Source organism: Mus musculus, chromosome 6, assembly GCF_000001635.26.
Source record: "Mus musculus strain C57BL/6J chromosome 6, GRCm38.p6 C57BL/6J".
Lineage (NCBI taxonomy): Eukaryota > Metazoa > Chordata > Mammalia > Rodentia > Muridae > Mus > Mus musculus.
The window spans coordinates 36,941,314-36,966,672 of record NC_000072.6 but is presented as its reverse complement, the minus strand read 5'-3'; the positions used below and the strand labels follow the sequence as shown (position 1 = coordinate 36,966,672).

The following is a 25,359-nucleotide window of genomic DNA, read 5'->3' as shown; positions in this document are numbered from 1 at the left end:
GAGTAATGTCTGGTTGTGAGTATGCGTATTTGTTCCCATCCGCTGCAGGAAAGAGATACTTTGATGGTGGCTGAGTATCTATGTGTATAGCAGAATGTCATTGGTCATTTTCTTGACACATTTTAATTTATTTCGATTTATTTCGATTTATTTATTTATTTATTTATTTATTTTAGAATAGTAGTATTTGCTTTTACCCTAGGTCTTTGTGCTGTCTAGTCTCAAGTTCTCAGTTACCCATCTCATGGAGTAGCCAAGGCTCTCTCTAAGTAAAACTTCTCCTGACTTTAAGTCAGATCAGATGTGGAAGTCACTAAGTCTCAGGCACATTTAAAAGGGCAGAAGATAAATCCCTGAAGTACTCATTGTTCTAACTTGCCTTGTTTGACTTTGATTGAAATCAGTATGCACAACTGGCAGAGGAAGTCAGTCATCATATATTTGTGCTTTCAACAGCTTATGTACTGTGGCTGGGCATTGACAGATGCTGAGCAGTGACATAGGAGACCAGGGCATCTCACCGTCCAGTATAAGCCACTGGATACGATAGCAGCTTTGTGGGGTCAGAACGCACATCTGGACAGGCTCTGTGTCCTGTGTCCTGGAGAAGGTGATTGAACAGAAGGAAGGCATCACGGTGGTAGAAGCAGAGTCGGTCTGTGAGCAGGTGGGACAGTTTCCCTGGAGCAGGGAAGAGTTTAACTCCTCATTGGTCTCACTATGCCAACAGAACAGTCTTCCTAGCTTAGTTTTGTAGCACTGGGTTTTCATTGTATCCTTAGTCTGAGTATATACATACGACTTCATGTATTTCATATCTCAATAGCATCTTAGGTTTCCACCAAGGGCATACATTTTAACATTCTAATGAGCATAAGTTACTCTTTGGAGCAGCAGTGGGCACCAGCTGTCTCAAGTGCCTCAGCTGAGGCATTTCTGCTTTTCCTTTTTCCCAGCTTTTCTCCCCTATGTTAATTTTATAAGGCCTCTTTCAGGGATGTTAAGGCCCTACCCTCCTATCTCAAAAGTATCTATATTGAGTGAGTTCTTACTGTAAGCAAATGTTGTTTGAAAAATGAAACAAAAAAATAGAGATATTCTGGGAATTGCTTTTTTATTCTGTTTTAAGGACTGGGTAAGCTATGGAAACACTAAGTACCCGTTTTTCTATCAAGCATCAGATAAATAATGATCTTTTTCCAAAAGATATGATTCTTTCTATCAACTGCTTTATCTAGAATTTAATTTCCCCCTCATTTACCAAGTTGACAACAGGGCTGTTCAGTAGAGATTAGCACTCATTTGATGGAGGGAGGCATTTCAATTTGAAACCTGTCAGGAAGTTAAATGACTCCAGCTTGTCTGCTATGAGCCGTGATCCATCCTTTCCCAAGTGTTTATTTCCTGGCCACACATTGACATTTGCCCAGAATTCTGTGCTCAGTTTCTTTTATCTTTGACTGTACATTATATTAATCATTCAAGTTTAAAATGAAATATTAGTATGCATGCTAGTGGTTTAAGGTATATTGTACTATTGTATTGAGCTAGGGGATATCTGTGTTGTTCCACACATATCATGGAATTTAACTCTCCCATCTTCCCTGTCTGTCAGGTAGGGTCCTTAATCTCATCTCATATAGAAAGCAGCTGATGAGTAGAAACCATAATGGAATTGTGAAGGAGGCCAGCATTCTGCATATTCATCTAGTTACTGGGCTTTCTGTGTCTTCCATCCACTGGTTTTGATTTTGTCATATAAAATGTATTTTATAGAATAAGATTCCCATGTTAAGTGTTCCTGAAGCATTCCAAAATCCTTTTCACATTCAACTGATATTATCTTAATTTACTGTCCTCTGGTTTGTTGAAAACAACCCAACCAAGTTTTATATCTTCAGCTCCAAATAAATCACCCACTCATGCATTCAGCTTACATTTATTGACTGCTTTTCATCCTTTCAGCATGACGTCAGGCAGTGGCGGAGTTACTAAAAGTGCTCACCCTTATACGGGGGGAATAACTACTATAGCTCAGTAGAATGTACTAGAAAGGAAAGGAAAGCAGGGCAGTCACTGGGAGCTCCTTTCCTCAAGGAAATCAACCACAAGGAGATTTTCTCAAGAGCTGGCAATTCAACAGAGCACCTAAAGGCGAAGAGGAAATATAGATGCCTGAGGGAAGAGTATCCCCAGGTTGAAGAAATGAGAAGCAAAAAGGCCCAGTGGTATAAGTGTTCTTGGTTTGTAATAAACAGTAAAATCTATGTGGCTGTTACCCAGTCAGGTAGAGAGGGGTAGAACATGATTGTGGACTTGTAGGAAAGGGCCTGTAATAGAGTGGGAAGAGAAGCTTTCAGTATTGTTTGGAACATGGATGATCATCAGGTTTTAAGAATGATGTGAGCCTTTGAAACCTCAAAGCCCACCTCCAGTGACACACCTCTTTCAACAGGGTCACACCTCTTAATCCTTCCCAAACAATTCCACCAAATGGGGATGACGCATTCAAATGCATGATTTAGGGAGTCATTCTCACTCAGACAACCACACCATATTGACAGCTATTGCATGTTTAAGTGGTAGTTGATTTCTCTCTGAAAGGTTTCTTCCAGGACCCTGGTGTGACATTATTATTCTTTCATTTACCATGTCACTATACAAGTTCTTGCCAACATGCTGAATAATAAATAATAGTGCACACAATATTTATTTGTTTTGTTCTTTCTATTTTCCTGGGGGCTACATTGACCAAATACATGACTATGGGAACAATAAAGCATTGTCTTGTACAGAGTCACCTGCAGAGAAAGGATTTTAATGAAATGCTTCTCTTTCTTGCCCCTTTACAGTGAACTTCATAGCACATACTCTGCTTCTTTCTGAGCACATGTGTGCACATACAGAAATGTGCTGTTTAAGAGAGTTGGGGTTCAGCATTCTTGTTTGTAGTTTGGGGCTCCCTGAGATTTACAGCCTGAGACTGAGTTTTACGTACAGGAAGTTAACTGGGCTAATGGCATATTCCCAAGAGGAAGCCACACATGTGCAGGGCAAGGACCACATACTGGGCAAAGTAAGAAGGTGAGATATAATAAAGTAGTGGCAGAGGACTCCCACGGTGACCTTTCAACATGCAACAGGGTGTAGACTTACCTCCTAGCAGGCCAAGGTCACTACATACTGAATGGGCTCCTAGAACATGGGGGACAACAAACCTTGAATAAAGCAACTTCCTTCCTGGAGGGAGACTCAGACATGGGTTTTCCCTGGAATTCCAGAGGTCGTGGGACAGATTTGAGCGGGACACTTCATGCCTAGAAACAACATGCTGGCTATCCGACTATGCTTGAAATAATTTATGTAACACATAACAAAATCCTTGAAACTTTTCATCTCCTTTTATCAACTGGATGAAGTAGATCTATCTAGAACTGTTGTGTATCCTAGTGTTCAACTAGAAAAGAAGCCCCTAAGATTTTCTTTGTGTTTTTAGATTTTCAAATTAGAATTATTTATCTGTGGGTGAGAGGGTAGAGTTGGCATATGTGTTATGGAGAGTATATGAAGGTCAGAGAACAACTTGCAGGAATCAGATCTCTCCTTTCCTCATGGAGATTCAAGGGATGCAACTCATGATTGAAGATAGGCATTTTTACCCACTCAGCCATCCCCTTGGCCCACTCTATGTCTTCATCTGACCTCTTACTACCTAGGAAGATTAGACTAAGATAAGATGTTACTTTCTTAAGAATGCAAATTAGTAGAATATAAGTAGGTGCTGAGCTTGGATGCTCCTTTGTCATGAACTGTTGCCTAAATTCCAGCCATGATTTCTATTCTCACACTACAGGCAGTAAATAGAACTTCAGTCAGAGTTTGCTTCTCAACAATCAAGTTAATTGGTAATGATATTGAGCTGTACAGAGCCAGGGATAGAAATGTGTGAGATCATCTGAAAATAAGCTTTTTGCAGATTGACTCAGAACCACTTATTGGTGTGCCCATTTCATGGCTCAAGCCCCAGGGTCACAGTATCCGGTGGAGACAAGCACACTTTCTTAGCATCTGATGGTTACAGCCATCCTCCTGGAGTCCCCTAGGAGTAGAATGAGAGGCCTTTGTAGGATGTCAGCTGCCCTATCCCACAAATTAACAAGGCTACCTCTCTTTGCTTCCAGAAAGATAATTGAGGCCTTGTCGTTAATTTTCCATATGGGTCCCATCAGCTCAGAAATTCAGAACTACATGACTAAGTTTTCAGTGACTCTATAGCTAGTGACCTTAGCTATCCCCACACAGGATAATTGATGAGATGATGTTGAAATTGGACCAGTGTGGCTGTGACCCTCGTTTTATACATTTATGTTTTGGATACAGCTATGAATCATCGATTTGGTGTTTTGAGCCCTTCATCTGGAATTTCTTATTTGTATACCTGACTTTGGTATACAGGCTAATTATTTCCATGTCACAGTTAACTATTTGTTGTCTCCCTTCCAAATACAGTGTCAGTGATGGTTATCCCATATATCTAAACATTTTTCGAATATTTTTGATGGAATACTTTGGGGGAAAAAAATCAACTTACATTGCTCACTGCCTAGGCTGTTATAAGACCTCACAACCAAAGGCCAAAGGCTTTAAAAAAATTCAGATTTAACACTAGATGTCATACTTTTATGTGGCTATGATAAAACATCCTAACAGTAACAACTCGGGGAGAAAGGATTTATCTTAGCTCACAACCCATCAGTGTTGGGATTCTGACAACAGGGATTTGAAGTCACATTCACAGTCAAGAGCAGAGAGAATAAACACATGTATGTTTGTGTTCAGCTTGCTTCCCCCACTTTTTATGCTCTGCCTAAGGGATGGTGTTACCCACAGTGAGCAGATCTTCCCACTTCAGTTAATTGAGACAATATCCCACTGGCACGACCATAGATTTTTCTTCCAGGTGATTTAAATTCTGACATCACCTTCATACTGGGTGTGAACTCCAAGAGATTATTGATCATTTTGTTGAACTATAATTTGATAATGGTGGTAGGAATCCTTACTAAAATAGGATTCAATAAACCATCGTATGATGAGGACAGACTTTCATATCAAGTTTGTAGATGATGCTACTTTATAACATTTTACAACCTAGACTTTTAGTCTCTAGTGCTTAAGAGAAGGAAAGGGCATTTGAGATTTATTTCTTGTTGTCTCACAATATAGAAAACACACTCATCAGAAACAGGAAGAAAAACTAAAACAAATGCAGGGTAAATAATGCCCGCCATTGGCTTCCATTTGAACCTGTTGCCTTTGTCTAGGAGCTGAGGCTGCGATGTTGCCTTTGATTTTGGGATTTCACTTCTTCACACACACTTTCCCATGAGACTTGTGCATTTTGCTGATGATTTGGAATGCAGAAAATGGAAGTGTTTATTGGTGGCTAACTCTAGAGATGTTGCAGTGTGGGCTGTAGTGAGGTAGGTGTCCCAGAAGATCTAGAATTCTCTTCTTCCTTCTCCCTCTGATCTTTGCTCTGAATATTTTTTTCCCACTTCTGTCTGTTACTCAAGAGCCCTATGCTGATGTTTTTGGCATTACCAAATCACCTTGTCAGATGTCTTGCAATCCGCCATCATTCATGTCTGCTTGATTTTATACAATTCTCTCACCAGTTTTCCTCTGATGCATCTGTTGCCCTCCTGAGCCTTCTTCCACAGAGCTGCACCTTGCAGTTGCAAGTCCACCACCATGCTGTTAGGCAAGTGTGTCACGTGGCTGCGCTCCCACAGCCCTGTATGCCATCCCTGAGTGGCCTTTGCTCTCCGATCTCTCATTACCTAATTAATTGGCTGTGAAGAAGTCTCCTACTTGTCTCCCTTTGTGTGTTCCATTGCTCCCTCATCCCAGTCAGCCCCCTTACTCACCTCACCCCTTGCAGTCATTTGCTAACTCCTCCTTGCAGACTCATCTTGTTTTCCATAAAGTTGTCTCTTGTATTAACTGGCAGTGATGATCTTTGTAAGATTTTGTCAAAGACAAAGGTGAGGAACTCTTTGAAGCCTTGGATTAAGCGCGTAGAAAAGGACTCAGGATTATGGTGGGCAGTGTGGTAGCCCGTCTATGTTTACTGGCTGTGTATTATTACAAGGAATGGAAAAGGGTCTCACTTTCATGGTTTTCACATCTCAGCAGTGTTCGTGAGTGTTTGGATTTCCCTCCCCCCTTTTTATTTATTATTTTTTTTTTTTTCACAAAAATACCACCAAGTTTATTTTGTGTGGGCCCTGAGGTGTTGATACACCCAGTGAGACAGCATTGGAGACACCTGATTTTTATTTGCTAGCAGGTGTCAATTACAGATAGTTCACTGGTTAGGGGTGGGAGCCCATGGTTCCCCCCATCCCCCATTGTTGAGACTGTCTTCCTTGAACCTGCACACACTGCATGGACTCTTGAGAGTTCATAATGTGCATCTGTTGTGTCTGGAAGTCAGTATTTCCTTGAAGACACCCCTTGGCTCTTACAATCTTCCTGCCTTCTCTTGTCTGTAGATCCCTGAGCCTCTAGGCTTGTGTATTTATTTTGCTTTTCTTTTCCAAGATATCCTGGATTTCAGACATGAAACCCAGGCTTGCCTTAAATGCCTGGTAATTCTCCTACCTCATCCTCTCATATTCTGGAATTACAGGCAAAAGTCACCACACCTAGCTTCAATCCTTAAAGCAAAGGACTCTGAATTGTAGGCATCCAGCTTTTTCTCCTAGACATTAGAGCCACCAGGGCTTTGTTGTTACTGCCAATGGAACAATGGCAGAGTCAGGTTCTTCATGTAGGGCCCCTCACAGTTTAACTATCAGTATTCTGTGTCCTGACCCTGTAGGGAAGATAGAACAACTTTGTTTCCAGTCACATTTGGCAGCATCCTGGGACAGTCAATCTAGACTGTTAGAATGCTGGGAAAAGGTTGTCAGGAGACTTCCTAGATTTCTGAGGATAAGAGACATTTTCAACAGAGTATCTTCTCTGAACCAACTTCCCAAATTCTCGTTCCAAAGGATTTCTTGGCATCAACAGTATATGAATACTCTTATGTTCACCAAATCCCAGGGCAGATTAAAGTTCTCATTTTATGTGACGTCATGGTCTTCCCAATGTGAGTTTTCTGATGTTCAGGAAGATTTTCATACAGTGGCTTGTCCTCTTTCACATGCACATGACTCCTGGTGATTATGGATTTTCTGATGTTGTGTAAGCTCACCATTTACAATCAAAGCTTTTTTACCGAGTCCTCACAGTCACAGCATCTCGAGACTTATATGGACCCTCTGATGAGCTTTAAGAGCTGAGCTAATTCTGTAAATATTCCCACATTCCTTGCATTCATAGTGTTCGACACAAGCAAACATTTTTTTTATGTTGAAGAAGGCCCCAGCTCCACTTGGAGGTCTTTGCACATTCTTTATACTGATAGGGTGTCCTACCTGTATGAATTTGCCACTATGCATGAAGGCTGCACGACGTCTAAACATTTTCCCACCTTACTTTTATTCATAGGCTTTCTCACCAGTAGAACTTCTCTGATATACAGGGAACTTAGAATTACTGTAGGCCTTTCCATATTCCTTACATCATAAGACTTCTTATTACTATTATATTTAGGATGTCAAAACAAGTTTCATATTCAACTAAAGGTCTTCCTACATTCTTGACAGTGGTAATGTTTCTTACAGTGTGAATTCTTGGATGTACTTTAAGGTCTCCACCACACATAAAGTACTTCCCACATTCTTTATATTCATGATGATTCTTGCCAGTATGAATTCTAACATGTCTAAGAATTTTGTAAAGATATTAAAGAGCTTCCCCATATCTACTACACTGAACGAGCTTCTCACCAGTGTGGACTCCCTAAGCTCTGTTCCACGAACAATGTTCAATCTTCCACACACTGAAAGAGTTTCACATCAGTATGAATTCTCAGATGTTTATTGAGTTGGGATCTACATCTGAAGGCTGACCCACACAGCTCACATTCAAATGGTTTCTCTCCAGTGTGGATGCTCTGATGCTGAATGAGATACGCCAGAACAACGAAGGCCTTTCCACACTCCTGACACTTAAACGGTTTCTCATCAGAATGAATTTTCCGATGGTGGAACAGGCTTGAGCGGTGAATAAAACCTTTCCCACACTCACTGCATTCATATGATTTCACACCAGCATGAACAGCGCCATGTTGAATGAGATTGGATTCACGCTTGAAGGACTTCCCACATACCTTGCATTCAAAGGGTCTGTTACTTGTATGAACAATTTTATGGCTATTAAGTTGACTGGGAAGAAGGAAAGCCTTTCCGCATTCTTTACATTCAAAAGGTCTCTCACCACTGTGAGACTTCTGATGATGAATGAGAAGTGTGTTAAGTCTAAAGAACTTCCCACATTCTTCACACTGGAAGGGTTTCTTGCCAGTGTGAATACTCTCATGTTCCGTTAGTTTTGACCTTTGACGAAAGCATTTGCCACATTCCTTGCACTGATAGGGTTTCCCATCAGTGTGAACTGTGAGATGCTTATTAAGTTGGTACTTATTTGGGAAGGCTGACCCACAGAGCTTACACTTGAAAGGATTCTCTTCAGTGTGAGTTTTCAGATGCTCAGAAAGGTATACCTGAAGCCGAAAAGCCTTCCCACACACATTGCATTCCAAGTATTTCTCTTCCATGTGAGTTTTCTGATGCTCAGAAAGGTATAGTTGAAGCCGGAAAGCACTCCCACATACATTGCATTCAAAGGGTTTCTCGCCGCTATGAATGCGCTGGTGCTTAACAAGGTGTCTGGCAGTTCTGAATTTCTTGCCACATTCCTCACATTCAAATGGCTTCTCTTCACTATGACTGCCCTGGTGCCGAGTGGAGTGAGGTGAGCAAGAACAATGAAGCCCTTCCCACAATCCTTACACTGAAAGGGTCTCTCACCAGAATGGATTTTCTGATGGCGCACAAAACTTCTGTGTCGTTTAAAGGCTTTCCCACACTCATTACATTCATATGGTTTCACATCAGCATGAATAAGCCCATGTTCAACAAGGCTGGAGACACGGTTGAAGGACTTCCCACATTCCCTGCATGCAAATGCTTTGGCACCTGTATGAATGGCTTTAGGGTACTTGAGTAGGTTGGGATGTTGAAAAGCCTGTCCGCCTTCATTATGACTGAAAGGCTTCTCACCACTGTGAGACTTCTGATGCCTTGTGAGCTGTTGGGGGAGTCTGAAGGCCTTCCCACACTCCTCACATTCATAGGGCTTCTCTCCAGTATGAATACTCTGATGCTGAGTAAGAGTTGACCTACAACCAAAGCACTTCCCACACTCTTTACATTCATATGGTTTTTCTGTATTGTGAGCAAGAGTCTGGCAGGTGTAAGGAGGCACTCCTTCCTTGTTAGTAATCTGTTGACCAGCATCACTCTGACAATCCTGTAGTCCATGGAATGTACTATAGTTGGGGCCATTACTAAACCAGGAGCCCTTGGGGTCAAAAGTTCTACTTAATTGCTTTATGCTCTGTTTGGAAAATTTTTTATTATAAATACGATTTCGGGGGGATATATTTTCAGCATCATAATCTGCCTCCAAATCTGGGCTCAGCCTGTCCGTTTCTTCCTTCACAGCCATCCAGGGCTCTTTCTCCTGCTCTAGTAAGACGATCAGATCTGGCTTGGAAATGCAACTTCCCACCACTGCGACCAGGTTGTTGTAGGTCTCCAACATTATGTTCCTGTATAAGACCTTCTGAGTAGCATCCAGGCAGGCCCACTCCTCCTGAGAGAAGTCAACAGCCACATCCCTAAATGTCACTGACCCACAGACCATGTCCTGACAATTAGTGCTGGCCATTCTTCTTCAGGCTTCCTCTCTCTGGGGAGACATAAACCAAAAGCCTATGCGCTACTTCCGGCGCGGTGGTCCCGGAAAACACAGTTGTCACAAGCAAAGCCCTGGAGAAGCCTCCCTCCTCCCTTTTTAAATTGCTAGGCCATAAAACTGGCAAGAAAGGTTTGCATCTCAATAGGTCAGAGAAAGAAATTACCATTGTAAGTCTGCTTACATAAGTGCTCTACAGAATACGAGTTCAGGAGGTTCTATTAAGGACACTTGTCTAAAGTTTAGTCAAACTGGGAATGTTGACGTTGTCATCATCAATGTATATCTGAAACCTTCATCTATTAGAAATCTGTTGACATCCATTCATTTTTTTTGTGTGTGTACATGTGTGTGGATGTATGTGTATATGTGTTGTATGTCTGAATATGTGCCACAGAATGTATATGGAGGTTAGAGGGCAACTTTGAGAGTCCATTGTCCTTTTTCAGGTATTGGTCATTAGGATCCAACTCAGGTCGCCAGGCTTATAGTAAAAAACTTTTTCTGGCTGAGCCATTTTACCAGCCTTGTTTGTTTTTGAGATACATTGTTGCTATGTAGACCAGGCTTTCCTAAAACTTAACTCTATAGCCCGTGCTGACCTTGTGTTCCTGCTGGCCCTCCTACTTCAGTCTACCCATTTTTTAAAGAATAAAGTCTTGGCTTCTTAGTATAAAATTGTGCGATGGATAGTTTTATGACAACTTGACACAAGTGACTGCAGAGGAGAGAGCCTTAAATAAGAAAATGCCTGCATAAGATCAGCCTGTAGGCAAGCCCGTAGGTCATCTTAACTAGTGACTGATCAAGGAAGGCCCAGCCCATTGTGGGTGTTGCCAATCCCTTGGCTGGAAGTTAGTCCTGTGTTCTATAAGAAAGCAGGCTGAGCAGTCCATGGAGAGCAAGTCAGTAAGCAGCATTCTTCCATGGCAGTTGCATCAGCTCCTGCCTCCAGCTTCCTGCCCTATTTGAGTTTCTGTCCTGCCTCCCTCCAATGATGGACTACAACGTGGAAATGTAAGACAAATATAAACCCTTTCCTCCCCAACTTGGTCACTGTGTTTCACCGCAGCAGTAGGAACCCTGACTTAGACAAATCGTCAAGCCTGAACTAGCTCTCACTCTAGTTTTCCACACAGGCAGAATTTCCTTCCCAGGACTTGCTGTCTCACAGTACCATGATGGCGTAGGACTATATACAACAATTTCCTTTGTCTGAGACCTTCTTCTCCTATTGAAATTCTCATGTTTGCCACTAGAGGGAGCATTCCTTATGAAAGTCTGTCTGGTACTGGGTAATGTGTACCTTCTCAGAATCTTAAACAAAGTTTAGTATTTGTTCACAGGAATTCCCATCATAAAGCTGTCACTAGTAGGATGATCTATATACACAACTCTTTCCCAAAGTTCACGAACACCTTGAAGGCAAGTATTGTACCTTTCTCAGTACAAAATGCCAAACTCCTGGCATATGTTACAGTTGCCTCTGGTGTCAGAAAGTACTTTAAACCTGTTTTCTAAAATGATTCCCTGTATGACTTATAGACCTTGAGCCAAGTCCCTTGTGTATTGAACGTGCTTGCCAAAATAAAAGAAAAGGAAATCCAGACATTGCTACTAAAAATTAAAAATGCCAGAGAATTTATAGGGATTTAAAAATGCAAGTTTCATGTTCTCAGATATACTGTCTTAGTTATGGCTTTATTGCTGTGAAGAGACACCATGACCAAGGCAACTATTTGAAGGGAAATATTTCATTGGGGCTGGCTTACAGTTTTAGAGCTTCAGTCCATTATCTTGGCAGGAAGCATGGCAGTATGCAGGCAGACATAGTGCTGGAGGAGCCAAGAGTTCTACATCTTGATTCAAAGGCAGCCAGGAGGAGACTGGATTCCATACTGGACTGGCAGAGCTTGAGGATAAGAGACATCAAAGCCCACTCCCACAGTGACACACTTTCTCTAACAAGACCACTCCTACTCTAACGAAGCCACTCCTACTCCATCAAGGCCACTCCTACTCTAACAAGGCCACACCTACTCCAATAAAGTCATGCTTCTTAATAGTGCCACCACTCCCTGTAGTGCAAACATTCAAACACATGAATCTATGGGGGCCAAACCAATTCAAGCCACCACAGATAAGCTCTCAGGTAGAGTGCTACTGTGGCAAAAGGCAGAATTCAGTATACTTTGAAACCAAGATTTGTGGAGAACCAACTAGTTTCCAGAAAATGCACTTCAGAAATCTCACCTTCTAACGAAGTCCAATAAAAACTACATAGCTTGCTTTTATCTTGTGACTGACATTTTAAATTAACTATAGGTAGGACCTGGTTTAGCTTAAACTACAGAATTCAAATTTTGATCATAAGAACCAGAGGTGGTGAAATCTTTCACAGACTGCAGACATAACAGGGCAAGGCAAGGCAAAATGTTCATAGGGTGCCTGGTTCCCTTTTGTATGCTAATCTGCTTATTAATGCCCCTTGCTAGTTCCAGGTAAGCAATGGGCTGCTAATGATGTCAGGCTGTAGGAGAATGTACCCATGGCTCATGGTTGGGGAAGACTGAAACACTGCCAGTTGACTCAATCTCATTATTATCAGATGTCAAGTAAGAATTCAATCCCAGAAACCTTGGCACATTTCAAGCTAATGAGATAAAGTGGAGAGATCCCATGTGTCTCCTACCATATCCTTTCTTAGGCTTTTCTGCCCTTCCTCCATCCCTGCCTCTGCTTTGCAGCTTTCATTTCCAGTCCCTAATTCCCATCAGCCCTTTCACCTCTTGAGCAAGCTTTAATGCTGAGAAGGGAACACACATTCATCAGGCAGTTACCTGCTGTCAGTGGAGTACCCGCCCACAGCAAACACATGTTTGAAAAGTTAGAAGATGCTTTTAAAAGCAAATTTAAGTTTTACATGATTTAAGGGGACAGCAGAGGACTTTTTATACCCACTTCCCCCCACGTCTCCACCTCACCCTCATTACTAACTTCTACCTGTGTGGTGCCCCAGGAACTGCTCTTGTGCACCATGCGTTTCTGCGAATGCTCTGCCATTCACTATCATACTGCCCCACACAGGAAGTTTGATACTCTAAAAGCAAAGCATGGTATAAAAAGTACCATGTTTATCTTTCTTCTCCTAAACGTGTGTCTACTCTCCCTGCCACCCCAAGCTTCTTTTAGATTTTTCCTATAATTTTTGTTAATTTACTCTTGGATCATTTAATACATACACTATGTTCTGGTCACACTCACTCATCTACCCCTTTCCTTACTCTCTATCCATTCTGCAAGCCCCCTTTCTCTAACCAAGACCCCTGTATCTTTGTTTTATCTATTATCTTTGCATTGTGACCTACTGTGTTTAACTGGGCCAGTCACTTAACAGTGGCCACATCACTCATTTTTCTCTCCCCAGCATCCCCTAACACCACTAGCTCTTCTGGGCAGGGCTTGGCTGGGCCCCATGAGCCCTTTCCACCTCTATGATAGAACGTTTAGGAGGTCCAGACTTGACTTTATAAAATAATCATAGCTACTGGGAATTTATGAGTGCCACGGGCAGATTGTGCCTACAATACCATATTTCATAACTCTCATCTTCATTATTATCTATCTCGTTTGTCTCCATAATTTTCCTGGTTATAAAACATTATATAGTTGGAACCATATAGAAAGCAGTCTTTCAGATTCATGTCTGTCACTTAGCAAGCATGTATTTAAAATTCTAATAGGGCTTTCATGTCTTGGTAGATCATTTGTTTTTATTGTACAGACACATTGCTATTGGTTTAACTATATGCCTACTGAAGGATGATACCATGGTCGCATCCACAGTTTGGAAATTAATTTTCTAGAGAATGCCATAACATTCATATGTAAATTTTTGTGTGGATAGAATTTTCAGCTCAGTTCATGACAAAGGAATGATGTTGGCTTGCAAGCTGAGGCAATATTTGACACCATCTGATAAAAGGTATCACATATGGTAAAACTCCTCAGGGAGGGGAGGGGCCTCACAGTCCTCGACCCCCACTCATGGAGTGTTGAAGAGATCAGGCTTGTGCAGGTCTTCACTACTTCTGTGTGCGCATGATCGCAGGAGTGGGCTGTATGTAAAAGGCAACATTTCACAGCGCTCATCTGCATCCTCAGACTCTTGCAGTCTTTCCATTTCCTCTTCCTTGATGTTCCACGGTCCTTTGGAGGAATGATTTGCTGCTGCCTTTAGTGCTGAGCTCTCAGTGGTTGCTTATTCTCAGCACTTGGACCAGCTATGAGCGTCTGCATCAGCTGTTGTTCAGTCCATCAACTGGAGGATGAATGGATAATAGAACCGTGGTTCATGTATGCCCTGACATTCTACTTCAGCACTAGAGAAAAAAAAATGACATTTTCAAGAAACTGGATACAAGTGGGAAATATCCCACAGACGAGGTAACCCAGGATAAGAAATACAAACACTGTATATTCTCTTTCCTATGTAGATCCTAGCTTCAAATTTCTAAGTTTACCATGTCTAAGTTGGAGTGTATGTCCAGGTAGACAGATGAATGCAATAAAAGAGCCATTTTAAAATTTGTTCTTATTGTTGAATCTTAAGGATCTATGCATTAGGGTGCTATTCCTTTGCAGACAAGTGCTTTGCAAGGACTCTTTGCCAGTCTGTGCCTTGTCTTTGTGTTCTCTTAACAGTGTCTACGCAGAGTTGTTTTCATATTGATAGAGTCATATTTCTTTTCACATACCATGATTTTGGTATTCTGCCTGAAGTATCATTGCTAGACCAAGCTCATTTAGCTTTGCTTCTGTGTTAATTTCTAAGGGATAGCTCTTTCTTTGCTGCTGCGTATTAGTTGTTTAAAAAGATAGGGAATACTTGGCATAAGCCCTGTTCTTTGCCAATAAGTCCAAAATTGATCCTTAATGAAATGTCATATTTTACAAAGTGTCTGCCTGAGCTCACAGAAAACATGTTGACTCTGTGTTTAGTATCCTTATATTGATAGTTTACTCTGTTCAAATATTTTCTAGTTTGTGACCTTTTATCTCTATGATTATATTCCTTAATCTCTTCGGAAACTGAACCTTAGTCCCTGTGCCTTGGTAAAATAACCCTGACAAAAGCAATGTAGGAGAGAAAACTTTTTATTTTAATTATTTTATTTTAGCTTACAGTCCCATCATGTTAGTCACCCACTCTGGAGAAGTCACAGTAGCAGGAACTTTAGGCATCCAGGCCCATCACACGCACAGTCGAAGGCAGAGAGAGAATGAGTGTATGAGTGCCTACCCTGGTTTATGTCTCATCTCACACAGTTCAGGACCCAGCCCAAGGGAATGTGCTTTTAGGCTGGGTCTTCTCACCTCAGTTAGCATACTCCTGCCAGCCCCCCTCCTCCCCCACCCCCACATAACCACAGGCCAACCTAATGTAGACAGTGTGTCATTGACACTCTCTTCTCAAGTGATTCTAGATCATGTAAAGTTCACAATTGAAGTCACCCAGTCTCGGTGACAGCATTTTAAAATGCCCTAGCGAGGCCTCTGCATTCTGCATCTGTGGACTTCGAAGGGAACTGAAGCCCTTGCAGTTTCTGAGAAACTTCTCCCCAAGGAGTCTCATGTTCTTCCCAGGATCCCTCTGAAGATAGTTGTTTGTCCCATTTCGCTGCAATTTTGCTTTAACAGGTGGTATACTGTAACAGTGAAAGTGTCAGATAATTAAATCCTGTTTTTTCCTCCCCCTCCTCCCCACGAAGCATGCTGGTACCTTTATTTCCACACTGGTACCTTGTTGGATATATCACAGTTCCTTGTAGGGAACGAATTAACAGCTGTGAGTTTCTTCCAGTTTATTAATCCCATTCTCAGTCATGTAGAATAGATGTCAGAGACAGCTCTTCTTGGCTTTGCTCCCTAGGGCTGTTGCTTAGATCAAGGGACTGCCAGCTGCTGGTCCCTTCTGTCTTTGTAGATTTGGTGATTTCTCTTATTTGGTTTGGTGTAGCCCTCTATCTGTTATCAAAGGTCTCGTATGTGATCTGCTGAAATTTGCTCTGAGTGTTTATCAGTGACCAGTGCCTGTCGATAACAGAATTAGGAGAAGGCTTGGGGACTCTAATAAGTCTGAGAGAACAATATCGTATGGATTTGCTAACTATAAGTGCTTCACAGGACTATTTAATCTTCACAGTAATGCGGAGGTGGGAATCATAATCTCATCTATTACACTGAGCTGTTGAGCTACACAGAAGAGCGAAGGGAAAGCTAGGCTTACTGGCTCTATAATTATTACATTCTTCTTAATGTAGTTATTTGCCAATGATATTTCAGCATTAAAATGGCATGTGGAATAGCTATCAAATGGATAATGCTTATAAACAGATGTTTCATAAACATTCCTTCAAAAATAAATCTCTGGGAACACTTTGAATGCCTTTTCTATCTAAAGCATTGTACTTCTTATACCTCAAGGGAGAGTGTGAGATTCGTTTCCTGTTTAGAGTATGTTAGTAGTCATTTAGCTTTTCAATTCCATGTTAAAAGTTCAAATATAAGCATTTTAGTAGCAAACCAACTCTTGTGATTGTTCATCACAAATTTGATTAAAGTCCTCGGTACTCTATACTTTATGTGTGGCTTTCAGAGCTATTAGCAACTGCTTGGAATATATAGTTTCATTTCTGCATAAAGTGAACCACATTCATTCAAGTTCCACTAACACTGAATTCCAGTGAGGGCTAGCTAGTTATAGCAAGCTTCATTCATGGTCTGTGTAAATCACTTAGAAGCTAGCCTGTTGAAAATCCAGCAGCTTTGAAAGGAACTCCTCGTGTGCCATGTAGACTTTATGTATGTTCATGCAGACTTTACTCGTAGCTTCTGTGTCCTCTAGTCCTGATCTTCTGCACAGCCTTAGAATTGTTGCTCTCGGTCCTCCATAGTCACAGTTTTCCCCTTGAAGCTTGATGAACGACAGATCTGGCCTCTCCTTGATCATTTGTCCCCCACTTTGGCCTTCACTCTCCTGAGTTCAGTATTGAAGGTTAATGACATTCTGTCTTTCAAAGCACTCTAAGCTCTTTATTCCACACTGATACTGCTATTTCTGTACTTATGCCTTGTTGAACATTTGTGTTCAACAAGTGGATGGCTACTAGGAGTAAAAAGGCATATGGCACTGGCACTGCCTTGCTGTTTGGTAGTTGTGACATGTAGAGTGTGTCACCTTAACCTTCTAAGAACAGTGCTATCTGTGTCTCAGCATTGTAGCAAAGATTAAATAACAAAATATATAGATACACTTTTATATTTGGTGTAAGCTTTTTATCCCTCTGCCTCTTCTTTGCCATTTTTCCTTTCTTTTGCTCTTCCTCCTCAGGAAGGAAGCTCTTCACCTCTAAAATATGACTATTTCTCCTCCTCCTCTTCCTCCTCCTCCTCCTTCTTCTTCCTCTCTCTCTCTCTCTCTCCCTCTCTCCCTCTCCCTCTCTCTCTCTTTCAATATATGTGAGTACACTGTAGCTGTCTTCCGACACACCACAAGAGGGCACTGGATCCCATTACGGATGGTTGTGTGCCACCATGTGGTTGCTGGGAATTGAACTCAGGACCTCTGGAAGAGCAGTCAGTGCTCTTAACCACTGAGCCATCTCTCCAGCTCCAGCATATGATTATTTCTATCAGCATCTTATTAATTCAGTTTTGTTCCATCCACCCTAAGATTTATGTAAACTGCATAGTGTTACAGCTATATAAACTGTATAGTGATCAAAGCCCTTATAACATGACTTCAGAGGATGTAAGCTTTATTGCCACACAAATTAGGTCATGTTCCCATAATGCATGTTTAGAGAAAGTCAGTTCTGGCCTGGTTGGCTCTGCTGAAGGTGAAGAGTAACTTACTCAAGACAATAAACGACCCTAGCTTTTCCTCCCAGCAGATTTTTTTTTCTCTGAATATGTAGGCACTGTGCCTAAGATGGAGCGAGATACCTAGCTTAGCCCATATCCAGGGACTCACAAAGCTTCCATGAACAATAACCTTATGTTCCCAACCATTGTGTATTCTCATGGGCTTTCTCAGGCTTCAGCATACCCCTAAGTTATACCAGAATAAAAATGGATTTAGAGATCCTGGGAGAGAGTTACATACTGGCAAAGGCCCTTTATCTTTCTCCAATTAAATAATTGATTAACTTGACTAGTTTATTTTGCTGTGGTGTGTGTGTGTGTGTGTGTGTGTGTGTGTGTGTGTGTGTGTGTGTGTTTTACATCTTATCTCTGGGAAATAGTTCTCAAGTTTTCTTAAGCTCCAGACATCTTCTATTGTAACCTCTACCAACTTTGGTTTTAGTTTCACTGGTTTGAGCAATTGAACCCCATGGGAGATGTCAAGGTTACGTCTATTCACTGGACATGGTTGGCATTTGTGGTGAGATATATATTTTAGAAATTGTATTTGACATGTTTGATCTTAGTGCCCGGAGACTTTAAAAGTTTCTTGTTGATAAATGAGTATTCTTGTAGATTGTTTGCTGTAAGATTTGAATTTACTGAAGATGACTAGTGCTAATATATGCACAATTTGGCATAAATTTGAATAATGAGCTCAAGTAGTCCTAACATCAAGTGTAGAAGAAAAAAATTAATTAGTATGACCCGTTGGCATTTTATTTCGAACGTAAAATCCAGAGAGTGCATGTGTGAAATGGGTAATGCATTTCTAAGCTCAGCTAATTTAATCACTTTCCAGATATGGAGAGATTTAAACAATGGCAACATTGAAGGGGGTTAATGGAGTGGGGGTGAAACCCAAGAGCGGGGAGCAGAGCAGGACTCTTTTGGCTGGAAATAAGTAATTGGTGGTATAGTTTCCTCAGAGCTGAGGATCACCAGTTAACTTCACAATTTCTCCCCAGTCTCTATTCCTGAATTTGTCAAAATGTCACCATTGACTGAGGGCTCTTTTGCTGTTTTATTGACCTCTAAGTCCTCACATATATGGATATTAACGAGGATTCATGGGAGACACAGAATCATCAGGGCACAATAATTTATGAAGGACTCATTATGGAATGAGAGTAGCTTATGAAGTTATAGAGGCAAGTCCTACCATATGTTGTCTGCAAGCCAGAGACAGGAAAATGTGTGGTGTCGTCAGCCCCACTTCGAAGACCTGAGGTGCACAGGAGCCAATGGTGGACCTTCCAGCTTGAAGCTGAGGGCTCAAGAGCTGGTCTGAGGGTAGTGCTGCTGCTGCTGTGAGGTCTGAGGACCAAAGAGCAGGAAACTAAGAGCTGTGACACCAGGTGGCCAGAGAAGAGGTATGCCCTAGTTCAGTGGGCCAGGAGAGGGACAGAAGAAGAGATGAGAGAAGAAGGAAGGAGAAGAGAGAATGCACTTTTATTGTCCTGGCACTCCAAAGATTAGATGATGCTCACCACACTGGTAAAAGTGGATCTTACTTATTTGGTCAACTGATATAATGTCCATCTCTTCTGGGCACTCACACAGCCAGAAAAAGTGCATTATTACTTATATGGGCGTCTTTTAGCTCAATCTAACTTGCATACAGAAGGCACCATAATGTTATATATGTAAAATGAGAGGTTTCAAGATTAATACCAAAGAAGAAATGTATCTGTTACATAACATTTTTTGTTTTGTTATGTTTTGTTGTTTTTTAAAATTTTTTTTATTTATTATCTTCTTTATATACATTTCCAATGCTATCCCAAAAGTTCCCTATACCCTCTCCCCTCCCTGCTCCCTTACTCACCCACTCTCACTTCTTGGCCCTGGCGTTCCCCCGTACTGGAGCATATAGAGTTTGCAAGACCAAGGGGCCTCTCTTCCCAATGATGGCCAACTAGGCCATCTTCTGATACATATGCAGCTAGAGACGGAAGCTCCGGGGGTACTGGTTAGTTCATATTGTTGTCCCTCCTATAGGATTGCAGACCCCTTTAGCTCCTTGTGTACTTTCTCTAGCTCCTCCATTGGGGGCCCTGTGTTCCATCCAATAGCTGACTATGAGCATCCACTTCTGCGTTTGCCAGGCACCGGCATAGCCTTACAAGAGACAGCTATATCTGGGTCCTTTCAGCAAAATATTGCTGGTATATGCGATGGTGTCTGCGTTTGGAGGCTGATTATGGGATGGATCCCCAGGTGCAGCAGTGTCTAGATGGTCCATCCTTTTGTCTCAGCTCCAAACTTTGTCTCTGTAACTCCTTCCATGGGTGTTTTTCGTTTGTTTTTTAAAGCAGAGCATGTACCCTGTCCTACCTTTTCTATCAGAATAGCAACATGCTAAGTTTTGTAATGTCATTTTCTTTATGTATACATCCTTAAATCAGATAATGGCTGAGTCAGCAAATGGAATCCTCTGCATAGAGAAACAAACAAACAAACAGACAAACAAACAACACAGGAATTTTATAAGAAGTCTTCCAGTATTGCTGCAAAGATTTCTGGTCACTGTCTGGCTTCAGCTTCCTAAAGAGTGTACAGTGTCCATACTAGGAGGATTTTCAGGGCACCATGATAAATAAGTTCTGGAAATATTTGGCAGGTGCTGGCATGGCTTCAGGATAGTTTCTACTGTTAAATGGAGATGCTGCTCCAAGGAGTAAGTATTTGCAGTTTGCCTGATTTATTGTGATCTAACTCTTGTTATAAGGAGTGGGTTAAGGTAAAGCATATTTGGGAATAATAGTCTTGTCATATGTGTATATTTACACACACATACACACTTGGACGCGTAGCTGGTTTAGGCTTTCTCACATTTTGTGTTTGGTTTGGAAACCAGCTCTATAAGGGACATGACAGTCTTAGTGGTGAGCATTTTGTGCACATCTGTCTTTGGACTCACATGCTCCTATTGTTTGGAAGTCAATGCATCTCATGTCCTAAGATCTTGTGGCTGACACTGGGAGATTCCCTTTGGCTTTGGATTGCCCATTTCTACTACCTCACATATTTTTATCCTATAACAAAACTTCTTTTTAAAAATTTTATTCCCTACCTTCTGCTTTAGTTGGTTGTCCCAGTTCTCCCATCATTTTCTACATTTCTGTTTATTGTTAAACATGAAAACCATGACTGGCGAGATGGGCAGTAGCTGCTCTGAAAAGGACCGGGATTTGGTTCCCAGTATGTACTTTAGGCAGCCTGCACCTTCAGGTCCAGAAGTTCCAGTGCCCTTTCCTGCCTCTGCAAGCACCCACATTCATGTGTACCCACCCACGCACCGACACACAGCCATATACATCGAGATTCTTGGGAAAAGCTTTGTACTTCAAACTCTTTATGTGAGCTAGGCAAACTGATCCTTGAGAATTCCAAGTCAGAGTTCCCTCTAGGTTTTATGTGAGGAGACTCCACACCCCCAGGTTTGGCATACCCCACTGAGGCCCTTTCTAGCTAAACACTGCTTCCTGGGATTATCTTAGTTTTCTCGTACATTACAATTATTAAAGTTGAAAATTATTTTGATCAGAAAAATTTCCAATAATTAAATCATAGTGAGCTAGCTATCGACATTTTGTTTAGAATCTAAAAATCACAATTGGCTGGATTAGCATCAGACCATTTATTGGAGATCTTTTCTTGTTTTTCTTGACTATGCTTTAGGTTCTTACAGTTCCTAGCCAAGATGCCCTAAGCCTGTTCTTTGGATGCCTACAGGGGTCTCTTTCTATGATCCAGTCTCTAAGGAACAGTACATAGTGTGGATGCCCTTGTATGGGGGAATATATGTGAGCTTTGGAGAATTCTAAGGTGTGTTGTGGATTACCCACATGTGTAGGGCCTCCCTCTTCTGCATGGATGCTGTGATGGAAAGAGAAGGGGTGTGGCTATGAGTCACAGTCACTGTGCTTTGTCCCAGCACTCCATGGATTACAAGAGTTCTCATTCTGACTCCTCCTTCAGGTATCAGCAAAGATCTATTTGCAGAGTCAGGAAGTGTAATCTATTCTCATAATTCTGGAACTTTATGTTAAACTTGTGCCTATGGAGGGATATGAGATTCAAGTCTAACACCATTGCCTTGGACCTTAACAATGCTGGGCTTGTGCTCACATTGCCCCACAGGTTTGCCAGATTTCAGGAGTCTTCCTCATGCCAAAATGATACATTACCTGATAACAGATTTTGGCAAGCCCTGTGAGGGAATGGAATTCTGGGTCACTGTACTCTGCTAATTGCAGCAATCCCCTATTTTTTGGATAGCAACTGTGCCTAACATGAGGGAGCAATAGATCTAGTTATCTGGTACACAGTGCTCCAGTTTCAGCTGCCCCTCCCCCTCAGTTCCTGACGTTTCTGATGGTGCTCATAGCAAGGCCATGGAGGATTCTATAACCTGTGTTGCTTATGTTTTTTCCCTCGCTCTTCCCCTCACATCTTTTTTCTCTCCTTTCCTATTCCCTCCCCTTCCCTCCCATGTCCTATCCTTTTCCCTTTGGGGGAGGAAAGAATTATAAACTTTTTGGAGTGAGAAAGAGTTTTATATTTATTGGTGTTCACACTGTGAATTCATGATAATGCAACCCTTTAGGGTCTCCTGATATACAAAGGACATTATTTTATAATATGCTGATATTTGGAGGCCCAAAGCATTCATATGAATTTGTTCAATTTCAAATAGCTTCAGATAAAGCCAAAGCTAAGTATGAAAAGTTTGAAATGCCAGGAGTAAGTGGAAGTCTTGTTAATCGCATACACTGTTCCCCTCTGATTCAGACTTCCAACAGTTCTTTGTTTTCTTTTAGCTTTCTATGATATTTCTTCAAAAATTTATTAGGAAACTTAACTTACATAATAAAAACTAATGGTAGATGAAAGACAACAAGATCAAAATAATAATCAAACTCAGCAGATGCAGTGAAATATATGGAAATGTGCAAAGAAGTTAAAATTACTTTTATCAGAAAATTTTCAATAATTAAGTAGCAGTAACTTATCAACGTTTAATTTAGAATTTTCAAATCATGTTAACATCTGGCCATTTATGAGGAAACTTCAATTCTTGATTGTATTCAGCTAGAATTACTTTTTAAATTTATTTCCAGGTTCATTCTGTCTTTCTGTGCATGATACTGCAGATATTTTATATTTATCTCACCCTTAGTATAGGGATGAAGTCTGATGGACCCTGGCTCAGTCACTAATGTTTGGTCCACTTCTTGTTTCTATTTTCTCCTTAATATCACTATATCTTTTTTTTTTTTTTAACAAATGTTGAGAAGTGTTTTTAATCAGAGAGAAGTAATTGTGCTAAGTCTATTATTTTTTGCTTGGTTAGAAATTGCAGATTCCAGCCGGGCAGGGTGGCACACGCCTTTGATCCCAGCACTTGGGAGGCAGAGGCAGGCAGATTTCTGAGTTCGAAGCCAGCCTGGTCTACAAAGTGAGTTCCAGGACAGCCAGGGCTATACAGAGAAACCCTGTCTCGTAAAACCAAAAGAAAAAGAAAAAGAAAAAGAAAAAGAAAAAGAAAAAGAAAAAGAAAAGGCCCTTCCGGTCCCGCAAGCACCGAGGTAGCTAGGGCGCGGAGTCAGATGACACCTGCAAGCTACCCACAAGACCCGCCAGCGGATCTTAAGACCTCTGGTGAATGGAACACAGCTGCTGCTTCAATCCAATTGCGCAGGACCTGAGACTGCATTAATTAGGGAAGCAGAAAACCCAGCCTGATCAGGGGCACAAGTCCCATCCGGTCCCGCCAGCACCGACCCACAAGACCTGCCACGGGATCTTAAGACCTCTGGTGAGTGGAACACAGCCTCTGCTCCAATCCAATCATGTAGGACCTGAGACTGCATTAATTAGGAAAGCAGAAAACCCAGCCTGATCAGGGGCACAAGTCCCTTCCAGTCCACACCAGCACAGGGGTACCTTGGGCGTTGAGTTTGCAGACACCAGTAAGGTATACACAGGACCCTCCACAGGATCTTTAAACCTCTGTGAGTGGATCACAACTTCTGCCAGGAGGCAGGTTCAAACACCAGATATCTGGGCACCTTCCCTGCAAGAGGAGAGCCTACCTGCAGAGAGTACTCTGAACACTGAAACTCAGGAGAGAACTAGTCTCCCAGGTCTGCTGATAGAGGTTAACATAAACACCTGAGGAACAAGATCTAACCAGAGACAACTACAACAACTAACTCCAGAGATTACCAGATGGCGAAAGGCAAACATAAGAATCTTACTAACAGAAACCAAGACCACTCACCATCATCAGAATGTAGCACTCCCACCCCACCCAGTCCTGGGCACCCCAACACACTCGAAAAACTAGACCCGGATTTAAAAGCATATCTCATGATGACGGTAGAGGATATCAAGAAGGACTTTAATAACTCACTTAAAGAAATACAGGAGAACACTGCTAAACAGGTAGAAGACCTTAAAGAGGAAGCACAAAAATCCCTTAAAGTATTGCAAGAAAACACGACCAAACAGGTGATGGAATTGAATAAAACCATCCAAGACCTAAAAAGGGAAGTAGACACTATAAAGAAAACCCAAAGTGAGGCAACACTGGAGATAGAAAACCTAGGAAAGAAATCTGGAACTATAGATGCAAGCATCAGCAACAGAATACAAGAGATGGAAGAGAGAATCTCAGGTGCAGAAGATTCCATAGAGAACATCGGCACAACAATCAAAGAAAATACAAAATGCAAAAAGATCCTAACTCAAAACATCTAGGAAATCCAGGACACAATGAGAAGACCAAACCTATGGATAATAGGAGTAGATGAGAATGAAGATTTTCAACTTAAAGGGCCAGCAAATATCTTCAACAAAATTATAGAAGAAAACTTCCCAAACCTAAAGAAAGAGATGCCCATGAACATACAAGAAGCCTACAGAACTCCAAATAGACTGGACCAGAAAAGAAATTCCTCCCGACACATAATAATCAGAACAACAAATGCACTAAATGAAGATAGAATATTAAAAGCAGTAAGGGAAAAAGGTCAAGTAACATATAAAGGCAGGCCTATCAGAATTAAACCAGACTTTTCACCAGAGACTATGAAAGCCAGAAGAGCCTGGACAGATGCTATACAGACCCTAAGAGAACACAAATGCCAGCCCAGACTACTATACCCAGCCAAACTCTCAATTACCATAGATGGAGAAACCAAAGTTTTCCATGACAAAACCAAATTCACACATTACCTTTCCACGAATCCAGCCCTTCAAAGGATAATAGCACACACACACACAAAAAAAAAAAAACCAATACAAGGACGGAAACCATGCCCTAGAAAAAGCAAGAAAGCAATCCCTCAACAAACCAAAAAGAAGACAGCCACAAAAACAGAATGCCAACTCTAAAAACCTGAGTGAGGTAACCCAATCACAAAAGAACTCAAATGATATGTACTCACTGAT

The 25,359-nt window shown here is 41.5% G+C and overlaps 1 protein-coding gene and 1 pseudogene across 17 annotated transcripts in view; one reads left to right on the top strand and one right to left on the bottom strand.

Annotated features, from left to right (window-relative positions):
• Dgki (diacylglycerol kinase, iota) overlaps positions 1-25,359 on the top strand; it is a 463,575-nt gene that overhangs the window by 334,283 nt on the left and 103,933 nt on the right. The window lies entirely within an intron of this gene.
• Gm7452 (predicted pseudogene 7452) lies at positions 6,243-10,019 on the bottom strand (annotated as a pseudogene).